The 24,800-nt window shown below is 47.6% G+C and overlaps 1 protein-coding gene across 4 annotated transcripts in view; it reads left to right on the top strand.

Moving 5' to 3' along the window:
* LOC143768028 (uncharacterized) overlaps positions 1–24,800 on the top strand; it is a 263,897-nt gene that overhangs the window by 191,582 nt on the left and 47,515 nt on the right. The window contains exon 1 of one of the 4 annotated variants that reach the window (XM_077256679.1): positions 22,255–22,283. The exons of 1 other annotated variant lie outside the window; for it this stretch is intronic. The gene's annotated coding sequence lies outside the window, so the exon portion shown is untranslated. Of the gene's footprint in view, positions 1–22,254; positions 22,394–24,800 lie in introns of those variants that run through there. 2 more of the 4 variants (XM_077256675.1, XM_077256677.1) reach the window with 2 other exon arrangements.

Here is a 24,800-nt window from a genome sequence, read left to right as displayed (position 1 = left end):
GAATACCAGCCGGCTCAGGGACTCCCGGAGAATCAGGCAAAAAACTCCTAGACAGGGCATCAGCCTTCACATTCTTAGATCCCGGAAGATACGAGACCACAAAATCAAAACGGGAGAAAAACAAAGACCACCGAGCCTGTCTAGGATTCAACCGCTTGGCAAACTCTAGGTAAATCAGATTCTTATGATCGGTCAAGACCACAACACGATGCTTAGCTCCCTCAAGCCAATGTCGCCACTCCTCAAATGCCCACTTCATAGCCAACAACTCCCGATTGCCGACATAATAATTACGCTCAGCAGGTGAAAACTTTCTGGAGAAGAAAGCACACGGTTTCAACACAGAGCCATCAGAACTTCTCTGAGACAGAACAGCTCCTGCCCCAATCTCAGAAGCGTCAACCTCAACCTGAAAAAGGAGAGAAACATCTGGCTGACGCAACACAGGGGCAGAAGTAAAACAACGCTTAAGCTCCTGAAAGGCCTCCACAGCCGTAGAGGACCAATTCACCACATCAGCACCTTTCTTGGTCAAATCGGTCAGAGGTTTAACCACAGTAGAAAAATTAGCAATGAAGCGGCGATAAAATTAGCAAAGCCCAAAAATTTCTGGAGGCTTTTCACAGATGTGGGTTGAGTCCAATCATAAATAGCCTGGACATTAACAGGGTCCATTTCAATAGCCGAGGGAGAAAAAATGAACCCCAGAAAAGAAACCTTCTGAACTCCAAAAAGGCACTTAGACCCCTTCACAAACAGTGCATTAGCACGAAGAATCTGAAACACCATCCTGACCTGCTTCACATGAGACTCCCAATCATCGGAAAAAAACAAAATATCATCCAAATATACAATCATGAATTTATCCAGATACTCCCGGAAAATATCATGCATAAAGGACTGAAACACAGATGGAGCATTAGAGAGCCCGAAAGGCATCACAAGATATTCAAAATGGCCTTCGGGCGTATTAAATGCTGTTTTCCATTCATCACCCTGTTTGATGCGGACAAGATTATACGCCCCTCGAAGGTCAATCTTGGTAAACCAGCTAGCCCCTTTAATCCGAGCAAACAAATCAGAGAGCAAAGGCAAAGGGTACTGGAATTTGACAGTGATCTTATTGAGAAGGCGATAATCTATACAGGGCCTCAAGGAGCCATCCTTCTTGGCAACAAAAAAGAACCCCGCTCCCAACGGTGACGAAGACGGGCAAATATGCCCCTTCTCCAAGGACTCCTTTACATAACTCCGCATAGCGGCATGCTCTGGCACAGACAGATTGAAAAGTCGGCCCTTAGGGAACTTACAGCCAGGAATCAAATTAATAGCGCAATCACAGTCCCTATGAGGAGGCTGGGGACTGGATTTGGGCTCCTCAAATATATCCTGGAAATCCGACAAAAACTCAGGAACTTCAGAAGAAGGGGACGAGGAAATTGACATCAGAGGAATGGCACTATGTATCCCCTGACAACCCCAACTAGTCACAGACATAGATTTCCAATCCAGCACTGGATTATGTACCTGTAACCATGGAAACCCCAGCACAACCACATCATGCAAATTATGCAACACCAAAAAGCGAATATTTTCCTGATGTGCTGGAGCCATGTTCATGGTTAACTGTGTCCAGTACTGAGGTTTATTCTTGGCCAATGGCTTAGCATCAATCCCCCTCAAGGGAATAGGGCTCTGCAAGGGCTCCAAGGAAAAACCACAGCGCTTGGCAAATTCTAGGTCCATTAAGTTCAGGGCAGCGCCAGAATCCACAAATGCCATTACAGAAAAGGACGACAATGAGCAAATCAGGGTAATAGACAAGAGAAATTTAGGCTGTACAGTACTGATGGTAACCGACCTAGCAACCTTCTTAGTACACTTCGGGCAGACAGAGATAGCATGAGTAGCGTCACCACAGTAAAAACACAGCCCATTCTGACGTCTGAACTCCTGCCGTTCTGCTCTCGTCAAAATCCTATCACATTGCATAGGCTCAGAACTCTGCCCAGAGGACACCGCCATATGGTGCACCACCTTAAGTTCACGTAGGCGTCGATCAATCTGAATGGCCAGAGACATTGTTTCGTTCAAACCAGCAGGCGTGGGGAACCCCACCATAACATCTTTCAGGGTTTCAGAAAGACCCTTTCTGAAAATAGCTGCCAGGGCATCCTCATTCCATTTTGTAAGCACAGACCACTTTCTGAATTTCTGACAATATATTTCTACTGCTTCCTGACCCTGACCAAGAGCCAGCAAGATCTTTTCTGCCTGATCCACAGAATTAGGTTCATCATAAAGCAGTCCAAGCGCTTGAAAAAATGAATCTACATTGAGCAATGCAGGATTCCCTGGCTCTAGCGAGAATGCCCAGTCCTGCGGGTCTCCGCGCAGCAGAGAAATAACAATCTTCACCTGCTGAATGGGGTCACCAGAGGAACGGGGTCTCAGAGCAAAAAACAATCTGCAATTATTTTTAAAGTTCAAAAACTTAGATCTATCCCCAGAAAACAAATCAGGGATAGGAATTCTAGGCTCAGAAACAGGAGTTTGAATAACACAATCTTGGATACTCTGTACCCTTGCAGCGAGATGATCAACACGCGCAGACAGACCCTGAACCTCCATATCAGCACCAAGCTCCTGAACCATCCAAAGATCAAGGGGAAAAAAAAGAACAAAACAGGCAAGAAGGAAAAAAAACAATGACTCAGAACTTTCTTTTCCCTCTTTTGAGATGCATTTAACACATTGTTGGCCAGCTGTACTGTTATGACCTGGTGGTTACGGAGTAGCACTGAGATGACCTGGTGGGTAAAACCAATCATGGACAAGCTCCGAGGAGGTGGCAGCTCCACCGTCAACAATCACAGTTATGACCTGGTGATTACGGAGCAGCACAGAAATGACCTGGTGGGTAAAATGTACAAGCTCTGAGGAGGTGGTAGCTTTACTGACCGCAATCCCTATTCCTAACACCAACACTAGAAATAGCTGTGGGACGTTCCTATCTCTGCCTAGACGCCTCGACACAGCCTAAGAACTAACTACCCCTGAAGATGGAAACGGAAAACTATCTCGCCTCAGAGAAACCCCCAAAAGGAAAGATAGCCCCCCACAAATATTAACGGTGAGTGGAGAGGGAAATGACAAACTCAGAAATGAAAATAGATTTCAGCAAAGGAGGCCAACACTATCTAAATAGACAGAGATAGAAAAGGATACTGTGCGGTCAGTATAAAAACTAAAATCCACGCAGAGTTTACAAAAATAACCTCCACACCGACTCACGGTGTGGAGGGGCAAATCTGCACCCCAGAGCTTCCAACTAGCCTGAATATTTCATAATGACAAGCTGGACAAAAGAGACATAACTTAAACCTAAACAGAAGGTCAAAAGCAGGGATACACCCAAGAACTAGCAGAACTTATCTTAAGCTGAAATGGACTGGCCAACAGAGTCCTTCCAGGAGAGGACTGAATCCAACAGGAAAACATTGATAGCTGGCATCGACTACAGACTAGAGCCCAGTTAAATAACAAGGCCAGGGAACCGATTAGTGAAGGCAGCTGCTAAGTTCCACTCGAAACCACCAGAGGGAGCCCAAGAGCAGAACTCGCAAAAATACCATTCATAGCCACAGGATGGAGCCCAAGAACGGAATTCACAACAGGTTAGCTTCATCAGAAATCTCAGATAGCAAAGTCTCTTTGTACACAATGGGGTTTGCCTCCTCAATGGACTGGACCATTTCCTCTGGGTAGACAAGAAGCAGGGACTTGGATGCTACTGACTTGTTATCTTCACCAGCCAGCCACATGGAAGATGAAGGAATACTCACAGGATACATCTTCCGCCCGATATCCAGAGACAAATTTTCAGGTAGTAGAGATGTTCTAGAGTACTGAACACAGGAAAAATCACTGGAGCTGAGGGTGGAGAACAACAACTCCACCGGATCAGGAAAAAACTGAGAGGAGAAAACTTCTGTTTTGGAATCTTCACCAACCAGCCATATGGACGATGAAGGTACCCACATAGGAACCATCTTCTGCCCGTTATCCAGAAAAAAATGTCCAAAAGGCAGGGATGTTTCCATGAACAGGTTACAGGCATAGTTATTAGAGTTGTGAGGAGAGATTGTCACCGCTTCTCCATCTTTGGTGACGTCAACACACCTTGACTCGATGACTAACAGGTTACTGGTATAGTCACTGGAGACGTATGAAGACATAGTCACTGCTTCCCCATCTTTGGTGATGTCAGCACACCTTGACTCGACGACTAGCAGACCAGCAGAAGAAGAAGACAACACAGATGACTGTTCTTGACGCAAGGGAACCAGACACCTCTCATGGCTGGGTAAATTCAAACAAAGCATTTTGCAGGAACTCTTGAACAGAGCGGGTGGTAGAGTCCTAGGCTCAGAATTACCCATGGGTATAACAGACAGCCTATGGAAGACAAACTTCTTCGAGTATAAGACTCCAACCTGGAGCTGTAGTTGTCCTTGAAGGACTAGACTGTTGTGAACTCTGTTTTTGGGCTCCCCCTGGTGGCTTTGTTTGTTATCCTGCGGGTCTGTGGCTGGATCAGCTGCCTCGATATGCACTAGGGAGGTTCCTATTTAGCTCTGCTTCACCTCCACTTGTTGCCGGCTGTCGATGTATTCAGTGCTATTCTGATCTCCCCTGATTTTCTTCGTTTTCAGTCTCTTCTGGAGAAGCTAAGTTTCTGTTTGACTATTATTTGCTCATCAGTCTGCAATATGATTTCTGTGTATGATGAGTTTAGTCCAGCTTGCTAATATGTGAGTTCCTGCTGCTGGTAAGCTCTGGGGTACGGAGTTGCTTCCCCCGCACCGTTAGTTGGTGCGGGGGCTCGAGCAATCTCTGCGTGGATATTTTGCTTAGGGTTTTCTATTGACCGCACAGCTCCCTTCCTATTTTCTGCTATCTAGTGTTAGCGGGCCTCATTTGCTAAATCTATTTCATCTCTGCGTTTGTGCTTTCCCCTTAACTCACCGTTAATATTTGTGGGGGGCTTTTCTATATCTTTGGGGTCATTTCTCTGAGGCATGTAAGAACTTTACTTTCCCTCTAGGAATAGTTAGTTTCTCAGGCCGTGAAGAGACGTCTAGGATTTCCAGGTAACGCTCCATGGCTACCTATAATTGTGTGCGGATAGGATCAGGTTGCGGTCAATCCAGATACCACTTCCCCAGAGCTGGTCGTCGGTTTAGTTACTTAGCTAGTCAAACTTGCGATCCTTGCCACTAGGATCATAACAGTACAGCCGGACCATAAAGTGTTAATTGCATGGCAGAAGCAGGAGAAGAGAAGCCTTGAGAAATTTGTTTTTTTTTGCTGCCGTGTGTCTAGCTGCTGTGTGTCTAGCTTCTCTCCTCCTCTTAATCTTGGTGTGGCTCTGAGTTCAGCTGCTGACATGGATATCCAGATTTTGGCCTCCAGTGTAGATCATCTTGCTGCAAGGGTACAAAGTATTCAGGATTTTGTTGTTCACAGTCCTATGTCAGAGCCTAGAATACCTATTCCGGAGTTGTTTTCTGGAGATAGATCTAGGTTCCTGAATTTTAAGAACAATTGCAAATTGTTTCTTTCTTTGAAACCTCGTTCCTCTGGTGATTCCGTTCAGCAAGTTAAGATTATTATTTCTTTCTTGCGCGGCGACCCTCAAGATTGGGCTTTCGCATTGGCGCCAGGGGATCCTGCATTGCTCAGTGTGGATGCGTTTTTTCTGGCCCTTGGATTGCTCTATGAGGAACCTAATCTTGAGAACCAGGCTTAAAAAGCTTTGTTGGCCCTCTCTCAGGGGCAAGATGAAGCAGAGGTGTATTGCCAGAAATTTCGGAAATGGTCGGTGCTTACTCAATGGAATGAGTGTGCCCTGGCTGCAAATTTCAGAAAAGGTCTTTCTGAAGCCATTAAGAATGTCATGGTGGGGTTCCCTACGCCTGCAGGTCTGACTGAGTCAATGACTCTGGCCATTCAGATTGATCGGCGTTTGCGGGAGCGCAAACCTGCGCACCATTTGGCGGTGTCTTCTGAACAGACACCTGAGTCTATGCAATGTGATAGAATTCTGACCAGAAGTGAACGGCAAAATTATAGACGGCAAAATGGGTTGTGCTTTTACTGTGGTGACTCAGCTCATGTTATCTCAGCATGCTCTAAGCGCACAAAAAAGATTGATAAATCTGTCACCATCGGTACTTTACAGCCTAAGTTCATTTTGTCTGTTACCCTGATTTGTTCCCTGTCATCTTACCCGGTTATGGCTTTTGTAGATTCAGGTGCTGCCCTGAGCCTGATGGATTTGTCATTTGACCGGCGCTGTGGTTTTGTTTTGGAGCCTTTAAAATTCCCTATTCCACTAAGGGGAATTGATGCTACACCATTGGCTATGAATAAACCTCAGTACTGGACGCAAGTGACCATGTGCATGACTCATGTTCATCAGGAGGTGATTTGCTTTCTTGTACTGCATAATTTGCATGATGTTGTCGTGTTGGGTCTGCCATGGTTGCAGACTCATAATCCAGTCCTGGATTGGAAAGCAATGTCTGTGTCAAGTTGGGGTTGCCAGGGAATTCATGGCGACGCTCCTGTGGTGTCAATTGCTTCATCCACTCCTTCTGAAGTCCCTGCGTTTTTGTCGGACTACCAGGATGTATTTGATGAGCCCAAACTCAGTTCTCTACCTCCTCATAGGGATTGTGATTGTGCTATAAATGGACGACTTTTCAATTTGTCAGTGCCGGAGCATGCTGCTATGCGGAGTTATATAAAGGAGTCTTTGGAGAAAGGACTTATTCGCCCCTCCTCCTCCCCTCTTGGTGCGGGATTCTTTTTTTGTGGCTAAGAAGGATGGTTCCCTGAGACCTTGTATTGATTATCGCCTTCTAAATAAAATCACGGTCAAATTTCAGTATCCTTTGCCATTGTTATCTGATCTGTTTGCTCGCATTAGGGGGTCTAGTTGGTTCACCAAGATAGATCTTCGTGGTGCGTATAACCTTGTGCGTATTAAGCAGGGTGATGAATGGAAAACTGCATTTAATACGCCCGAAGGCCATTTTGAGTACTTGGTGATGCCTTTTGGACTTTCTAACGCTCCTTCTGTCTTTCAGTCCTTCATGCACGACATCTTCCACGAGTATCTGGATAAATTTATGATTGTGTATCTGGATGATATTCTGTTTTTTTCTGATGATTGGGAGTCCCATGTTAAGCAGGTCAGGATGGTGTTTCAGGTCCTGCGTGCCAATGCTTTATTTGTGAAGGGCTCAAAATGTCTTTTTGGAGTCCAGAAGGTTTCCTTTTTTGGGTTTCATTTTTTCCTCTTCTACTATTGAGATGGACCCAGTCAAGGTTCAGGCTATTCATGACTGGACTCAGCCTACATCTGTTAAGAGTCTTCAGAAGTTCTTGGGTTTTGCTAATTTTTACCATCGCTTCATCGCTAATTTTTCTGGTGTTGTTAAGCCTTTGACGGATTTGACCAAGAAGGGTTCTGATGTTACTAATTGGTCTCCTGCGGCTGTGGAGGCCTTTCGGGAGCTGAAGCACCGGTTTTCTTCGGCTCCGGTCTTATGTCAGCCAGATGTCTCTCTTCCTTTCCAGGTCGAGGTTGATGCTTCTGAGATTGGAGCGGGGGCTGTTTTGTCGCAGAGAAGCTCTGATGGCTCTGTGATGAAGCCATGTGCTTTCTTTTCAAGAAAGTTTTCGCCTGCCGAGCGGAATTATGATGTCGGTAATCGGGAGTTGTTGGCTATGAAGTGGGCATTTGAGGAGTGGCGACATTGGCTCGAGGGAGCTAAGCATCGTGTGGTGGTCTTGACTGATCACAAAAATCTGATTTATCTCGAGTCGGCCAAGCGGCTGAATCCTAGACAGGCTCGTTGGTCGTTGTTTTTCTCTCGTTTTGATTTCGTGGTCTCGTACCTGCCTGGTTCGAAGAATGTGAAGGCTGATGCTCTTTCTAGGAGTTTTGTGCCTGACTCTCCTGGAGATTCAGAGCCGGCTGGTATCCTCAGAGAAGGGGTGATTTTGTCTGCCATCTCCCCAGATTTGCGACGAGTGCTGCAGGAGTTTCAGGCGGATAGACCTGACCGTTGTCCACCGGAGAGACTGTTTGTCCCAGATAGATGGACCAACAGAGTTATTTCCGAGGTTCATTCTTCGGTGTTGGCAGGCCATCCTGGAATATTTGGTACCAGAGATTTGGTGGCCAGGTCCTTTTGGTGGCCTTCCTTGTTGCGGGATGTGCGTTCCTTTGTGCAGTCTTGTGGAATTTGTGCTCGGGCTAAGCCTTGCTGTTCTCGTGCCAGTGGTTTGCTGTTACCTTTGCCTGTCCCGAAGAGGCCTTGGACGCACATTTCCATGGATTTTATTTCAGATCTCCCTGTCTCTCAGAGAATGTCTGTCATCTGGGTGGTGTGTGATCGTTTTTCTAAGATGGTCCATTTGGTGCCCTTGCCTAAGTTGCCTTCCTCCTCCGAGTTGGTTTCGCTGTTTTTTCAAAATGTGGTTCGTTTGCATGGGATCCCTGAGAATATTGTTTCCGACAGAGGATCCCAGTTTGTGTCTAGATTTTGGCGGACCTTTTATGCTAAGATGGGCATTGATTTGTCTTTTTCGTCGGCCTTCCATCCTCAGACGAATGGCCAAACCGAGCGAACTAATCAGACCTTGGAAACCTATTTAAGATGTTTTGTTTCTGCTGATCAGGACGACTGGGTGACTTTTTTGCCATTGGCCGAGTTTGCCCTTAATAATCGGGCTAGTTCTGCTACTTTGGTTTCGCCTTTTTTTTGTAATTCGGGGTTTCATCCTCGTTTTTCCTCGGGTCAGGTGGAGCCTTCTGACTGTCCTGGAGTGGATATTGTGGTGGATAGGTTGCATCAGATTTGGGATCATGTGGTGGACAATTTGAAGCTGTCACAAGAGAAGGCTCAGCGCTTTGCCAACCGCCGTCGCTGTGTGGGTCCCCGACTTCGCGTTGGGGACTTGGTGTGGTTGTCTTCTCGCTTTGTTCCTATGAAGGTCTCCTCTCCTAAGTTCAAGCCTCAGTTTATCGGTCCTTATAAGATTTTGGAAGTCCTTAACCCTGTGTCATTTCGTTTGGACCTCCCAGCATCGGTTGCTATTCATAATGTGTTCCATCGGTCGTTGTTGCGGAGGTATGTGGTGCCTGTGGTTCCTTCGGTTGAGCCTCCTGCCCCTGTGCTGGTTGAGGGAGAATTGGAATACGTGGTGGAGAAGATCTTGGATTCTCGTATTTCTAGACGGAGGCTTCAGTATTTGGTTAAGTGGAAGGGCTATGGTCAGGAGGATAATTCCTGGGTTGTCGCCTCTGATGTTCATGCGGCTGATTTGGTTCGTGCCTTCCATGTGGCTCACCCTGATCACCCTGGGGGTTTTTGATGAGGGTTCGGTGACCCCTCCTCAAGGGGGGGGTACTGTTGTGAACTCTGTTTTTGGGCTCCCCCTGGTGGCTTTGTTTGTTATCCTGCGGGTCTGTGGCTGGATCAGCTGCCTCGTTATGCACTAGGGAGGTTCCTATTTAGCTCTGCTTCACCTCCACTTGTTGCCGGCTGTCGATGTATTCAGTGCTATTCTGATCTCCCCTGATTATCTTCGTTTTCAGTCTCTTCTGGAGAAGCTAAGTTTCTGTTTGACTATTATTTGCTCATCAGTCTGCAATATGATTTCTGTGTATGATGAGTTTAGTCCAGCTTGCTAATATGTGAGTTCCTGCTGCTGGTAAGCTCTGGGGTACGGAGTTGCTTCCCCCGCACCGTTAGTTGGTGCGGGGGCTCGAGCAATCTCTGCGTGGATATTTTGCTTAGGGTTTTCTATTGACCGCACAGCTCCCTTCCTATTTTCTGCTATCTAGTGTTAGCGGGCCTCATTTGCTAAATCTATTTCATCTCTGCGTTTGTGCTTTCCCCTTAACTCACCGTTAATATTTGTGGGGGGCTTTTCTATATCTTTGGGGTCATTTCTCTGAGGCAAGTAAGGACTTTACTTTCCCTCTAGGAATAGTTAGTTTCTCAGGCCGTGAAGAGACATCTAGGATTTCCAGGTAACGTTCCACGGCTACCTATAGTTGTGTGCGGATAGGATCAGGTTGCAGTCAATCCAGATACCACTTCCCCAGAGCTGGTCGTCGGTTCAGTTACTTAGCTAGTCAAACTTGCGATCCTTGCCACTAGGATCATAACACTAGACTGCTCTTGAGTAGGGCTTGACCAACTTCAGACAACGCCCTCACCGGATTCTGGAGCTGTATGACGGAGACCACACACCGACTCCAAATGGCAGGCAACTTTACCACGCCAAAGCTCCCAGAAAACAGAGACACAGTCTTTGATTTCGATGGAGAGGAAGTACTCTCACCTTGGGCAGCCTCTCCTGCTGGCCCAGGGTTTTGGAGTTTTAGATCTACAGGGCAGAGACCGTCTGGATGTTCCTTGCAACCGCAGCAATACCGCGTTCCCTTCTTGCGGCTGGATTCGGGCTGCTGCTTTGCCAGCCCACTTTTATCAGCCTTCTGGGGTTCCGCTTGGGTAGCTGCTGGGACAGGTAGAGGAACAGGTGGGTTTTGGACGGACTTGGTCAGACGTGGCGGTTTCTTTGGGGGATTTGCTCGTCTAGACCGCCTCTGGGATCTGGTGAGGGAAGACTTTGCAGGAGGAGAAGGCATAGGCGCTTTGAAGGCTTTAACGAAGGCTATCAGAAAGGCCTCAAGGTTTGAGAGGATCCCTTGCTTCCCAGAGAGGGTTCATCCAATTCAATGCATCTCCTGCTAGGTAGGTCAACATGAATCCTACCTTGGACCAATCAGAGGGAAATTCAAAAGCATTCGATTCCATGTACGTCAAACTACTCGCCAGGAACGCCATGCACTCCTCTGGATCCCCATAGTATCTTGGCGGAAGGAATTTTTCTTTATTGGCAAGGTAATTATACAACTCATCTGAGACTATGAGTTGACCACCTGGAGTAGGTGTAGGCAGATCTTTCAACTGAGCATAAAAACCTTCCAGGGGCCAATACTGGCTAGAAGAGAGTTAATTTTGCTCCGAGAGCAGCGGCTCATGGGACTCAGCGGGGACCATGGCCTGAGCAATCTGTAACGCTCGCACCGAGACTGGTTGGCGTGGGCGCCTGGGGGTGTGGCCCCAATGGACCACAGACCAAACTTCCCTGGAAGGGGCGTAACTAAGTAGCTTCCTAGGTGTTCGCTGGAGCCTCTGATGGTGAGGTCAGACTTGTGCAATAGGAAGCTACCAGATACCACTCCAGGGTGGAGTCGGACTGTGGATGCTGATCCCACCGGGGATAAGACACAGGCAGGCACGGCTGTGACACAGGCTGACGGACGGGTATGGCAGAGGCCCTGATGGGCAGACTGGCTTGACGGAGACACAGGCAGGCAGACGGGCGCGGCTGGCACTCAGGCAGACAGGCGGGCACGGCTGGCACTGGCAGACAGGGCTGATACTCTGGTAGGAACTGGTATACAGGCGGATGTATGGAAACAGGTAAGAACCTGTTCAGACTGGTGAACATAAAGAAACAGGTAGAGACCCGTACGGCAAGTTGCTGAATAAAGGTAGAGCAAGAGTGGATGCAAAGCAGAATCACAGGAGGCAGAGTAAGAGCAGGAGGTGGAGCTAAGAGTAGAGAAGGAGAAGGCAGAGCTAAGGGCAGAGAAGGAGAAGGCAGAGCCAAGAGCGGAGCCGCAGGGGGCGAAGCCAAGAGCGGAGCCGCAGGGGCGGAGCCAAGAGCGGAGACGCTGGAGGCGGAGCCAAGAGTGGAGATGCTGGAGGCGGAGCCAATAGCGGAGACACTGGAGGCGGAGCCAAGAGCAGAGACGCTGGAGGCGGAGCCAAGAGCAGAGATGCTGGAGGCGGAGCCAAGAGCCAGAACCGCAGGAGGTAACGCCAAGTGCCAGTGAGTGCAGAACCACAGGTTGTGGCGAGGAAAGCTGAGAGGCACAGAACCTCAGGTTGTTGCAGAACTGAGCAGATTAGCGCAGAACCACGGGTAGTGGCGAACAGAGCAGAGAGATGCAGAGCCACTGATAGTGGCAAGCAGAGTAGAAAGATAAGGCGGAGGTACACACAACAGAGTGGGAAATGACAAATGACAAAGAAGGAACAGGAACGGACATAGACCAGAGTACAGACAGGAACGGACAAGTATACACAAACAGAACACAGATGAAGGCCTGCTAATTGCAGCCCTCTGAGACAGGAAACAGACACGACCTGGCAGCTCAGTAGCAAGTGCTGAGGGAAATAGTTTGCTCAGGCATCCTCCAATGGGTGAGGATGCCTTAAGTATGAGAGGCCTCTAGGCCATTGGCCAGGGACACCTTAGGGAGGTGCACACAGTCTCAATAAGAATCTGGAGTGGCTGGCGCCGCCCCCCTATGCACACAGCCAGAAAGTGTACACAGAGCAAGCGGCCACGAAGCACATGGCATGGAGCCGGCAGCAGACAGATCTCACAGCATGGCATTGGGTGAGTGAGTTGATGTAACAGGCATGTGGGGAATGGAAGGCCATGCAGTGATGCCGGCAGGGTTGTTACAATCACATTGGAGCGAACCCAGTGAAGCTTCACGCTCTCAGTGATAAACAACTGAGCCAGTATCTTCGCATTAGGGAGAGCAGGTAAATCAATAAAATGCACCATTTTACTAAACCTATCAACGTCAATTAAGATAAAAGTTTTCAGGATGGATGAAGGAAGATCCGTAATGAAATCAATGAGTAAATGAGTCCATGGTCAGTCAGGAATGGTCAATGGCAAAAAAGCCCCAGACAGACGAGTATGTGGGGTCTTGGAACACGCACAGATAGAACATGAAGACACAAAGTTAACTACATCCTTACGCAACCTTTGGCACCAGAAACGATGAGAAAGGAGGTCCAAAGTCGCCTTACTGCCTGAGTCATGATGTTCCTTTAAAATTATAAAATGCAGATGAACAAGTAATAATAATAATCTTTAATATTACAAACAATTTCCCTGATGGACCAGTAGGGGAGTCCCCCTGAGCCTTCAACACCTCACCCTCAAGTTCAGAACACACTGAGGAGATGACCACCTCTTCTTGCAAAATACGGACTGCATCATCAGTACTCCCACCCCCAGGGAAACTCCCAGACAAAGCATCCGCTTTTACGTTTTTAATCCAAGGACAGATATATACATGATAAGGAGGCAGTTCTTGACACCCTTTTTCAGAGAACACTTCCTCAAAATTGGACAGGGGACACTGGAGATAGTAGCACCTAGGCAATTACTTTTGCAAAAATCAGTCCACTTAATAATGTCTCTGGCTTGCCCGCCTATGAGCGGATTATTTTTAGTCAACCAGGGAAGACACAGCTCAATAGGAGTAGGGAGACTTTACAAAATATAACAAGAAAGGAGCTCCCTGTGAAGAGGCGCTATGTGCAGGTTCACACCATGCACTACTTGCGTAAAATTTCCCGAACTTGCGTAAAACTTCCCTGACCAAGAGGCACAGAGTCAACTGCAAGTTTGGGAATGCGCTTCGCCAGAGTACTACAGGAAAGAGGGAAATGCTCTGCTGATAGGATATTGGAAACAACATATCTACTACATAAAAAACGTTGGGGTCGGTGAAAATAGTTATCTCGAATGTAAGGGGTAATCCTGGCTTTTGGGCGACGTTTGCGGCAGCTGGAGTTTGGTAACAAATTTATAAAATGGGCGTAATTGCTTTATTCCGACCCAAAGGCCAAAATAAAGGTACCTTCACACTGAGCGACTTTAGAACGATAACGATAGCGATCCGTGACGTTGCAGCGTCCTGGATAGCGATCTCGTTGTGTTTGACACGCAGCAGCGATCAGGATCCTGCTGTGATATCGCTGGTCGGAGCTAGAAGGCCAGAACTTTATTTGGTCGTCAGATCGGTGTGTATCGTTGTGTTTGACAGCCAAAGCAACGATGCCAGCAATGTTTTACAATGGTAACCAGGGTAAATATCGGGTTACTAAGCGCAGGGCCGCGCTTAGTAACCCGATGTTTACCCTGGTTACCATTGTAAATATAAAAAAAAAAAAACACTACATACTCACATTCCGGAGCCTGTCCCGTCCCCGGGCGTCCGCTTCCCTGCACTCCTCCTGCATCCTGTGTGAGCGCCGGCCGGCCGTACATCAGAGCACAGCGGTGACGTCACTGCTCTGCTTTACGGCCGCGCTTACACAGGATGCAGGAGTGCAGGGAAGCGGACGCCGGGCACCGGAATGTGAGTATGTGTTTTTTTTTTTTACATTTACAATGGTAACCAGGGTAAACATCGGGTTACTAAGCGTGGCCCTGCGCTTAGTAACCCGATGTTTACCCTGGTTACCCGGGGACTTCGGCATCGTTGTCTATATCGCTGCAGCGTCGCTTAATGTGACGGTACCTTAAGAGTGAATGGCTCTATGTCTGATCAATGTTTGTTTCCCAGAGTTACAAGACAAGAGTGCCCCCTGTCTCCCTTATTGTTTGCAATAGCAATTGAAACATTTGCATCAGTAATTAGTAAAACGTCTGAGATAAATGAATTTAAATATGGGGCCAAGAAAAAGAAGGTGGCATTGTATGCCGGTGATTTAATCTTATTCCTTGGGGATGCTCTGGGGTCTATGGAGAGACTATCTCTAGCTGACTTATTCCTTCCAAAGACTATATTAAGGACTAGAGGGCATTCATTAGGGGTGGAAGAAAGGCCATTCCATCCGGAAAAGGTTCTTAACAGTTAAAGCATTCAGACTATGGAATGCCATATCACAAGAGGTAGTAATTGCAGACACTATAACAGCCTTTAAAAAGGGCTGAGTGATTTCCTCAGTACACATAACATTGTGGGTTATAGATAATTTAATAACAAAAAAAGTATAATTGATGGAGAAAGGCTGAACTTGATGGATATAGGTCTTTTTTTCTGTCTAACACCCTCATGTTTTTGCATGGCGACCTCTATCCCCCGAAATTAAAAACTTATCTCATGATTTTCATCCCCAGTTATGTAAATTTTCTAAACACAAAAAAACAGCGACAGTGAACTGACTGATTTGACTGTTAAAGGCAAAATGAGCAAAAGGTAAGAATGAAGGCCAGTCCTCCTGCTGAACAGCAACAAAACACCTTAAAATTTGTTCCAAAGATTGATTTGTCCTTTCTGCCTGACCATTGGTTTTAGAGTGGTAAGCAGAGAAAAATGACAAATCGATCCCCATTTTTTTACAAAAAGCTCTCCATGAATTGGAGACACTCCCATATCAGACACAATGTTGAAAGGAATTCCAGGCAGTATCACAACATGACAAATAAACAACCTGGAGAATGTCTCAGCATTAGGTAACCCTCACAAAGGAACAAAATGAGCCTGTTTACTGAATCGGTCAACCACCTCTCAAATAACAGTCTTCCCACCAGACAGAGGCCTTTCTGGAAATGGCAACAGAGCAAATTCCCCTTCCGGAATGTTACTTTAGCATTTGCACAAACTTCACAAGCGGATATAAAATCTTTAATATTATTCATAGATGGCCAACAAAATAGCCTCGTAATAGCTTTCCACATAGCTGTGACCCCAGGACTCAAGATGGAATCATTAAACTCCTGCAATAGATGCAATCCTAGATACATATCTACAAATAATTTGGACCCAGGAGTGGTGGAAGGAGCTAACGACTGAACTTTACGGATCTCAGCTTCCAACTCCGAGTATAGCACATGACCTTAGGGAGAATTAAAGTTTTGGAGGAGAAACTGAACTAAAACTGCATGATAGTGCCTAAATCTTCACAATTTTGGACTCCAGCCTGAAAGTGAGGGAGAAATTGAATCTAGAGAAAACTAACGAAATCTGAACTGTCTAGGAGTTAGCTGTTTAACTGATTCAATATACGCTAAACTCATGAGTAAGACTGCTTAATGCAGCCGAAACGCGTCGACTGGGTCAAATTGACCATGTAAATTTTTCTTTTGTATGCACTATATTATCTATTGAAAAACAAAAAGAAAAGGAAAATCCAGTCCTGTTGAGCCGGGCTCCAATTTTTTCTATTTTCCTTGATATTATGCCAGGGCGAGGCCAATGTCTGAGTTCCAGGTGGATGAGTTATGATATGGATGGGAGTCTCTAGCCTAACTGTCCCTAACTTTAACTTGGACACTAGACTAGAGTCAATGAAGTTCATGGAAGATCCACAGTCCACAAAAGTTGAAGTGGATACAAAACCACCTCCATAACACAGTTCCACCCGGGTCTCGGATCTCCACAATAAAAACATAATTTCCCATCACGTCGTCGCTTCCTCTCTTTCTCCTTGAAGTTGGTGGCACCAACTTCCATAGTCTCCCTGAATGACATCATCTCAGACTTGGCAGGCAATACATGAATCTCACAGTGGATTATTCCCCTTTCCCGTAACCTCCGTTCCATACGAACGGCCTGGGTCATGGCCTCCTCCAGGGAACTGGGTGGCATATGAAGGGCCAGCGCATCCTTGAGATGATCAGAAAGTCCTCTCAAACAGGCATATCAAAGCAGAGTCACCCCAAGACACCTCAGCAGACCACCGTCTCAACTCAGAACAATACTGTTCAGCAGTGAGTTCATTCTGGGAGAGACCCATGATCATGTCCTCTGCTACCCTGACCCAGTCTGGTTCATCATAAATCAGTCCCAAAGCCTCAAAGAATCTATCCACAGACACATGTTCAGGGGCAGAAGCAGGTAGAGAGAAAGCCCATGACTGAGGTCCCTCCTGCAGTAAGGAAATTATTATCCTCACCCGCTGGCTCTCATCTCCAGAAGATCGGGGTCTAAGAGAAAACAATAGCTTGTTGTTTGACTGTAGGTTCAGGAGAGTGCAATGAAACATTAACAGTGTTAGAGTGCTTACAGTCAGTCTGCAACGATTTTACTGTGTCAGAAAGCTCTCTTTGCAGGTTGTTATGAGACGAGGCCAAGGCCCTCTGTTCCACAAATAGGTCTTGTATCATTAGTGTCAAACTGTCCATTTGATCCGCCAAGGTATGGAGCGGATCCATAGAAAACAGAGCAGAGAAAAAAAAATGCAGAAATCCATTTAAATGTATTGGTCAGCTATAATGTCATGTTGCTGCAGTGCAGTATAGCGCAACCTCCACCAGGGGGAGCTTGAGAAGGAAGTGAGACTGCACACACAGAGCAGCAGCACAGATGCCACCAAGTGGCGAGAGAATGGTCAGACAAACTGAGTGAAAAAACAGTCAGAAGCAGAAGTACCAAAAGTAGCAGCAGTATACATGGTCAGGAACAAGCCAGGGACTTCAGCAATGGTCAGAAGCAGATAAGACAAAGACAGAAGGCAGAAGCGAGTCCGAATACGAGCCATGTCAAAAACCAGAGAATCAAACCAACTGTCACGCTCACACCCTGACTGGTGGGCGTGAGCTCGGGGGGTTTGTGGCCCCACTGTGTCACAAACCAGACTACCCTGGAAGGGGCGTGACTATGACAGCTGCCTGGATTTTCACTGGAGCCTCTGATGGTGAGGTCAGGCTTGTGCAGCAGGCAGCTGCCAGGTGCTACTTCAGGGTGGTGTCTGGCTGTGGCTGCTGATCCCACTTGGAGAACAGGAACACTAGGACAGGTGCAGGCATCAGGCAGGACTGGCAGAAGAGCACGGCTGAAACTCAGACGAGTAGGCTGGCACGGCTGAGACACAGGGCTGGCAGAGACACGACAGAGAACACAGGGCTGGCAGAGAACACAGGGCTGGCAGGCATGGCAGAGAACACAGGGCTGGCAGGCACGGTGTATGAAGGTGTGGTGTGTGAAGGAACAGGTAGGGACCTGTTCACACAGGAGGTGCAGGTACGGAAACAAGCCAGAAGGAAAGGAGAATGAAGGAACAAGTTGGGACCTGTTCACACAGGAAGAGAAGTGCAAAGCTGCAGATAGGAGCGGAAGAGCAGCAAGAGATAGCATAGCAACAAAAGCTAAGCAGAGCAGAACTGCAAGGAATGCGGAGAGGAGCTGCAGCAAGAGTTTACTGCAGCAGCAGAAGCTAAGCAGAGTAGAACGGAGCAGAACCGCAGGAGTGCGGAGCAGAGGTAAAGCCACAAAGGTACAGAGCAGGCAGAGCCGCAAGAGTGTGGAGCATAAGCAGACTGAGAACACAAGGAAAGACACAACAGGGAAGGAAGCCACAGACAAGGAGACTGAGATAAGACTAAGTTCAGACAAGGCAATGGAACAAGACACAAGGACAAAGACACAGGGACCAGGATATTCTGCCTCCTGGAGGGCGGAAAACATGATCAAGGCAAGGCAAGGAGAAAAGCCTCTAGAGAGGGAGTAACTCAGAGCAAGGCCTGCAAACTCAGAAGCTGAACACAAACTCAGCTAACACATTGCACAGGCCCAGTCCACTGGGTGGAGCTGCACTAAATACTGGAGGTCTCTTGGTAATTGGTCAGGAACAGATTAGACAGGTGCACCTGATTCCTATAAGAACCAGAATGTTCCCCCCTATGCACACAGCCAGGAAGCATGCAGAGCAGAGGAACAGAATATGGAGCTGGCAAGAAACAGAAACCACATCATGGCCTGGAGCAGTGGGTAAGATAGTGTGAGAGATGAGAGGCCATGCCGTGATGCTAGCAGAGTTGTTACACCAACAAACAGGGAAACACTGGGAATAGGGGAGACAGAGGGAGTCAACAGACACGTGGCAAGTCAGGGATCACAGCAGGACAAATCAAGAGCTACCAGAGTCAGGTACACACGCCGAAGGCAGAACTAGAGCTGACACCGCTAGCAGGATGCAGCGGAGCTAAATAGCAATCCTGAACCCAGAATGAGTCGGAGCAAAGTTAACCCTTGACATGATCCACCCGAATAGAGGTATTAAACCCTGGAACAGATCATGATAATATGAAGCTAGGTCTGGACTAGGGTTGAGCGAAACGGATCGTTCATTTTCAAAAGTCGCCGACTTTTGGCAAAGTCGGGTTTCGTGAAACCCGACCCAACTCCAGCGTGGGATCGGCCACGTGGTCGGCGATCTTGGCGCCAAAGTCGCGTTTTGTATGACGCCTTCCCCGCCATTTTTTCAGCCAATTAAGGAGTGTGGGCAGTGTGATGACATAGGTTCCGGTCTGGTTTCTGCGGCGTCATAGAGCCATATTACCGTTTGGGCTGCAGTGATTTCCGCAGTCAAACACAACATATGCTTTGCACGGAGGGGAGAGAGAGAGAGAGAGAGAATAATCCACATTGACTTGCATTGGGTTTCGTGTTCCGGTCCGGAACCCGACTTTACATTAGAATTGGCCGATTTCACGCGATCCGACTTTCGAGAAGGTCGGGTTTCACAAAACCCAACTCGATCCTAAAAAAGCAAAAGTCGCTCAACCCTAGTCTGGACAATGGAGATGTTTACAAATTTAACATATGTGTGTATGCATTAAAATACATAAGTATTTATGTCAGCTAAGTATTGATTTATGAAGATTTTAGTAGACATTTGTCTAAATGGAGATTTGAGAAACCACACTTTTGTAAGGTTAATATGTTATGAAAAACATACACAGTAACATACGGATTAAGCTCCATGATTGGCCTGAGAAATACTAAATTGCGGGAGTACACATATTGTCTCATTTTTTAAGCACCTGATGTGCAGTGGAGGGTATTAAATTCACTCCTGAACTGGTCCCTCGCTGAGCTCCATCGCCGTTTAACCAAATCAACTGTTGGAAAAGTGTTAAAAAAATTATAGGTAAACATAAAAAAATTAAGACATACGAGCTTGTCAATAACGTCTTATTTGAAAACAGGGAATTTGTTAGGATCATGACGCCTGTGACAAACAAGATATACAATATCACTTTATTTTCTTATCATTAAGGCTAAGTAGTGTGGGGCCACTACGATCCATGATGTCATCATAAAATTTAAGGTCTTGCCAACATGACCATTTTTAAAATCAGTTTGTAGCGACACAGCCTGCGTGACTCGGGGTGTGTAGACCAACACCAAGATTCCCAGAATGAACAACCAACGGCAGCCATATGTACAGCCTTGCCATTTGGAAATAATTTTCTGTTTTGTTAATAATTAAGTATAAACGTTGGATTTCGCAGAGTCCTTACAGAAACAGTGGTGTGGCCACCACAAAATGTGAAACACAAACACTCCAAGGGGGGACTATGTCTGAATATTGTGTGGATGCCGGATTAATAATAGCAGTCAGCACATGCTGGTCATGACATGTAAAATAATCAACGCTTGCCATATCTTATGTTTTCAAATATCATATACAATTTCAGTGCAAACCTTTTTTTTACGCATTGAGTTAACACATTGAAAACTGTGCAAGTATAGTTAGGCCTAAGGCCACAAAATGTGAGGCGTCAGTAGAGATATGGTTGAATACGCTACAACCTCTAAAATTCGATAAGTCATTTGTAACGCCATGGAAGTGTCAGCAAAACAATATAGTAGTTTGTATAGTGGGAATATTGTAAGGGTTGGGTGTGGCCACATACAACTTTAAAAATGCACACTGACGACATCCGTGTGCGGTACGTGTTTACACAGACCCATTGACTTGTATAGGTCCATGTGATCCGTGCAGCTGCACAAAAACGGACATGTCTATGTGTGGGGCTGTTAAATATGCTTATTTTCGCACATTTATTTAATCAGAACTTTACCAGGTGCGTTATTCTTAAAGAAAAATGTCATGATATTGTCATAAAAAGTGTAGTGGTTTATTGAATTGTCCACAGAAAAACCAAATTGCAGCAAAACATAAAAGTAGATGAAATAGTTACGAACAGATTGTCCATGTGTAAATATCAGCGTTTGTTACTCATCTTTCCCAAAGTTCTGAATGGTAAAAGCCGTCTGTGTGAAATCTGAAGGTCATCATGGCTACCAGCTGTTCCTGTTAATTCCTTCTGTGACTTATCTGATGTCCATGGAGAATGATGATGAAGGCAGGTGACAGCCCCAATGTGACAAAAGCCCCCCACCCTCCTAAGAGCTGTGTTTATATATGTGTCCTACAGATCACGAGTTCCCCTTTATATGGTGTTGACTTATGCTCTGAGCTACATACACAGAAATAGCTGTTTGTAATGTCAGCAAGAAGCAATGTGCTCAGTACAGGATTGAGAATAAGAATAATTCAATTAATAATTAATATTTAACAGGAGGGCACACGGAAACATGGTCTGTGGAAACACTGACCCATTAATTTAAATGGGTCTACGTGTGTCAGAGTCTCCGATATGTGTGAAAAAAGTCACCACACGTATGGGACACACGACGAGTGAATGAGGCCTAACATAGATTTCTCCCAGTTAATACGAAGCCCCCAAAAATCCCCAAACTGGTTAATCATAGATATCGAGTTTATCATTGACTCCTCTGTAGCCTCAAGAAATCCCAACAGGTCATCTCCATCCAATGCCACCCTTCCTTCCACAGAGCGATGCACAAAGCCCTTTATCTCCCCACTAGTCCGGAGTTTAATTATTATTATTATTTCTATAGCACCATTAATTCCATGGTGCTGTACATGAGAAGGGGTGACATCAAAATACAAATATCACTTACAGTAAACAAACTAACAATGACAGACTGGTACAGAGGGGCGAGGACCCTGCCCTAGCGGGCTTACATTCTACAGCCAGGGGTTGTATCCCCAATGCGAACAGTCCAGAGGGGACAGGGGGCAGCCCGGCCTAGTTCCCCTACACAGCTCAAAAGCCTCTGACCTACAACCATTTATTGTAATTCTGGCAGATGGATTGCAGTATAAAAGCTTCACCAGGACAGGAATACGGGACCGAAACCCAAGACCCTCATGTCCGACCACAAGTACTGCCACTCCACGCTATCAAAAGGTTTCACCTCATCGAGCGAGAGATCTGCCCTCCCCCTACATTCTGCGACTGTGCCTATAAATTAATAGAGACGTCGCAAATTCACACCTCGTACACACACGGCTCTGCTACATCCACACTGTAAACCCCTCCTGACCCCACACAGAAACTGCCCCTCATCCAGCACCATGACAACCAGAACAGCAGAGTCCTGCATACACTGAGGCCCCTGATCATGTGACCCCTGACTCCTCCCCTCCTGTGACCTCATCACAGGTCCTGTGCGCACAAAACAGCCATATATGTGGAGTGCGGCTCTGCGGGTGGAGGTGAGTGCTGGAGGCTCCATTATTCTCTATGTGGAGTGCGGCTCTGCGGGTGGAGGTCGGTCTTGGAGGCTGCATTATTCTCTATGTGGAGTGCGGCTCTGTGGGTGGAGGTCGGTGCTGGAGGCCCCATTATTCTCTATGTGGAGTGCGGCTCTGTGGGTGGAGGTCGGTGCTGGAGGCTCCATTATTCTCTATGTGGAGTGCGGCTCTGCGGGTGGAGGTCGGTGCTGGAGGCTCCATTATTCTCTATGTGGAGTGCGGCTCTGTGGGTGGAGGTCGGTGCTGGAGGCCCCATTATTCTCTATGTGGAGTGCGGCTCTGTGGGTGGAGGTCGGTGCTGGAGGCTCCATTATTCTCTATGTGGAGTGCGGCTCTGCGGGTGGAGGTCGGTGCTGGAGGCTCCATTATTCTCTATGTGGAGTGCGGCTCTGTGGGTGGAGGTCGGTGCTGGAGGCCCCATTATTCTCTATGTGGAGTGCGGCTCTGTGGGTGGAGGTCGGTGCTGGAGGCTCCATTATACTGTATGTGGAGTGCGGCTCTGTGGGTGGAGGTCGGTGCTGGAGGCTCCATTATTCTCTATGTGGAGTGCGGCTCTGCGGGTGGAGGTCGGTGCTGGAGGCTCCATTATTCTCTATGTGGAGTGCGGCTCTGCGGGTGGAGGTCGGTGCTGGAGGCTCCATTATTCTCTATGTGGAGTGCGGCTCTGCAGGTGGAGGTCGGTGCTGGAGGCCCCATTATTCTCTATGTGGAGTGCGGCTCTGTGGGTGGAGGTCAGTGCTGGAGGCTCCATTATTCTCTATGTGGAGTGCGGCTCTGTGGTTGGAGGTCGGTGTTGGAGGCTGCATTATTCTCTATGTGGATTGTGGCTCTGCGGGTGGAGGTCGGTGCTGGAGGCTCCATTATTCTCTATGTGGATTGTGGCTCTGCGGGTGGAGGTCGGTGCTGGAGGCTCCATTATTCTCTATGTGGAGTGCGGCTCTGCGGGTGGAGGTCGGTGCTGGAGGCCCCATTATTCTCTATGTGGAGTGCGGCTCTGCAGGTGGAGGTCGGTGCTGGAGGCTCCATTATTCTCTATGTGGAGGGCGGCTCTGCGGGTGGAGGTCGGTGCTGGAGATACAGGGTCAGTGGTTGCCCTCGTCCGCTGTCTCGGTTGTCTTTAGTAAGACTGTATGGACCAGGGCTCACACCACTGCACGCCCGCCCTTTATCCCCGTGGGCAGGAAACTACTCAGACAACACAGAGTGAGGGTAACAGTGTGGCAATGCTTTTGAGTCGTCCGCCAGGGCCGTGGGGTACTCGGTACTGTGTCCAGTGCTTAAAGGGGATGTCACGGTGGCTGCGACCCGGTGCGTGGCTCTGGGCGCCCAATTAAAGGGAAAGGTCTTTTTTAGGGGAATTGTAAATAAAGTCTATTGTTCGTGACGCCACCTGTGGTATTCGGTCAGTAGGGACAGACGCTGCTTAAAGGGGTCCTCTGGGGTGATGGTATGGCAGCTAGAGGGTATAACTTCCCACAGGTGAAGTAGGTCCCTAGGGCCCCCGTGTGTGTAGATGGAGATGGTGAATGATGCAGTGAAGAACGAGGACACAGGTTTGCAGTCTCTTTACCTGGTTTACTGAAGCTTCAGGCAACCGCAGTCCAGGCCAACAGATCACAGGTACAGGCAGGGTCCTGCCGGCTTGTAAGCAAATTCAGAGTCCCCTTCACCAGGTGGAGATGAAAGTCTTCCTCAAAGTATGGTGGTGTTGTAGTCCCTTACTGCCTATGGCTTCTGATAAGGTCCTCACAGTTCCTCTCTGTCCCCCATATAGGTTAGGACACAAACCCTTATGACAGGTGACTCGAGCCTTTTTATAGGGTCTCTATCATTACCCGGGCCCTATACATCACTGTGCCTCCTGGGTATAAAGGCGGACAGGTAAAGTATATACTCAAGTATAAGCCGAGATTTTCAGCCCATTTTTTTGGGCTGAAAGTCCCCCTCTCGGCTTATACTCGAGTCATACCTAGGGGTCGGGAGGGGGAGCGGGGGCTGTCTAATTATACTCACCTACTCCTGGTGCAGTCCCTGCTTCCCCGGCGCCGCAGCTTCTTCCTTTACTAAGCGGTCACATGGTACCGCTCATTACAGTAATGAATATGCGGCTCCATCTCCCATAGGGGTGGAGCCGCATATTCATTACTGTAATGAGTGTTAACTGTGACCGCTCAGTACAGGAAGAAGCTGTGGCGCCGGGGAAGCAGGGACCTGCAGGGAATGCGCCAGGAGCAGGTGAGTATAATGGGGAGGGGGAGCGCTGTGCGATAGTCACCTCTCCTCGTTCCGGGCGCCGCTCCATCTTCAGCGTCTTCTGCAGTGATGCTCAGGTCAGAGGGCGCGGTGACGTGGTTAGTGCGTGCCCTCTGCCTGAACGTTAGTGCAGAATACGCTGAACATGGAGCCGCGCCCGGAACGAAGTCAGGTGAAAAGTGAAAGTGCCGGGGGCCTGAGCGACGAGAGGTGAGGGTGTGATTT

Source organism: Ranitomeya variabilis, chromosome 4 (genome assembly GCF_051348905.1).
Source record: "Ranitomeya variabilis isolate aRanVar5 chromosome 4, aRanVar5.hap1, whole genome shotgun sequence".
Lineage (NCBI taxonomy): Eukaryota > Metazoa > Chordata > Amphibia > Anura > Dendrobatidae > Ranitomeya > Ranitomeya variabilis.
Note: the sequence above shows the minus strand (reverse complement) of the source record. Positions and strands in the feature narration are given on the sequence as shown.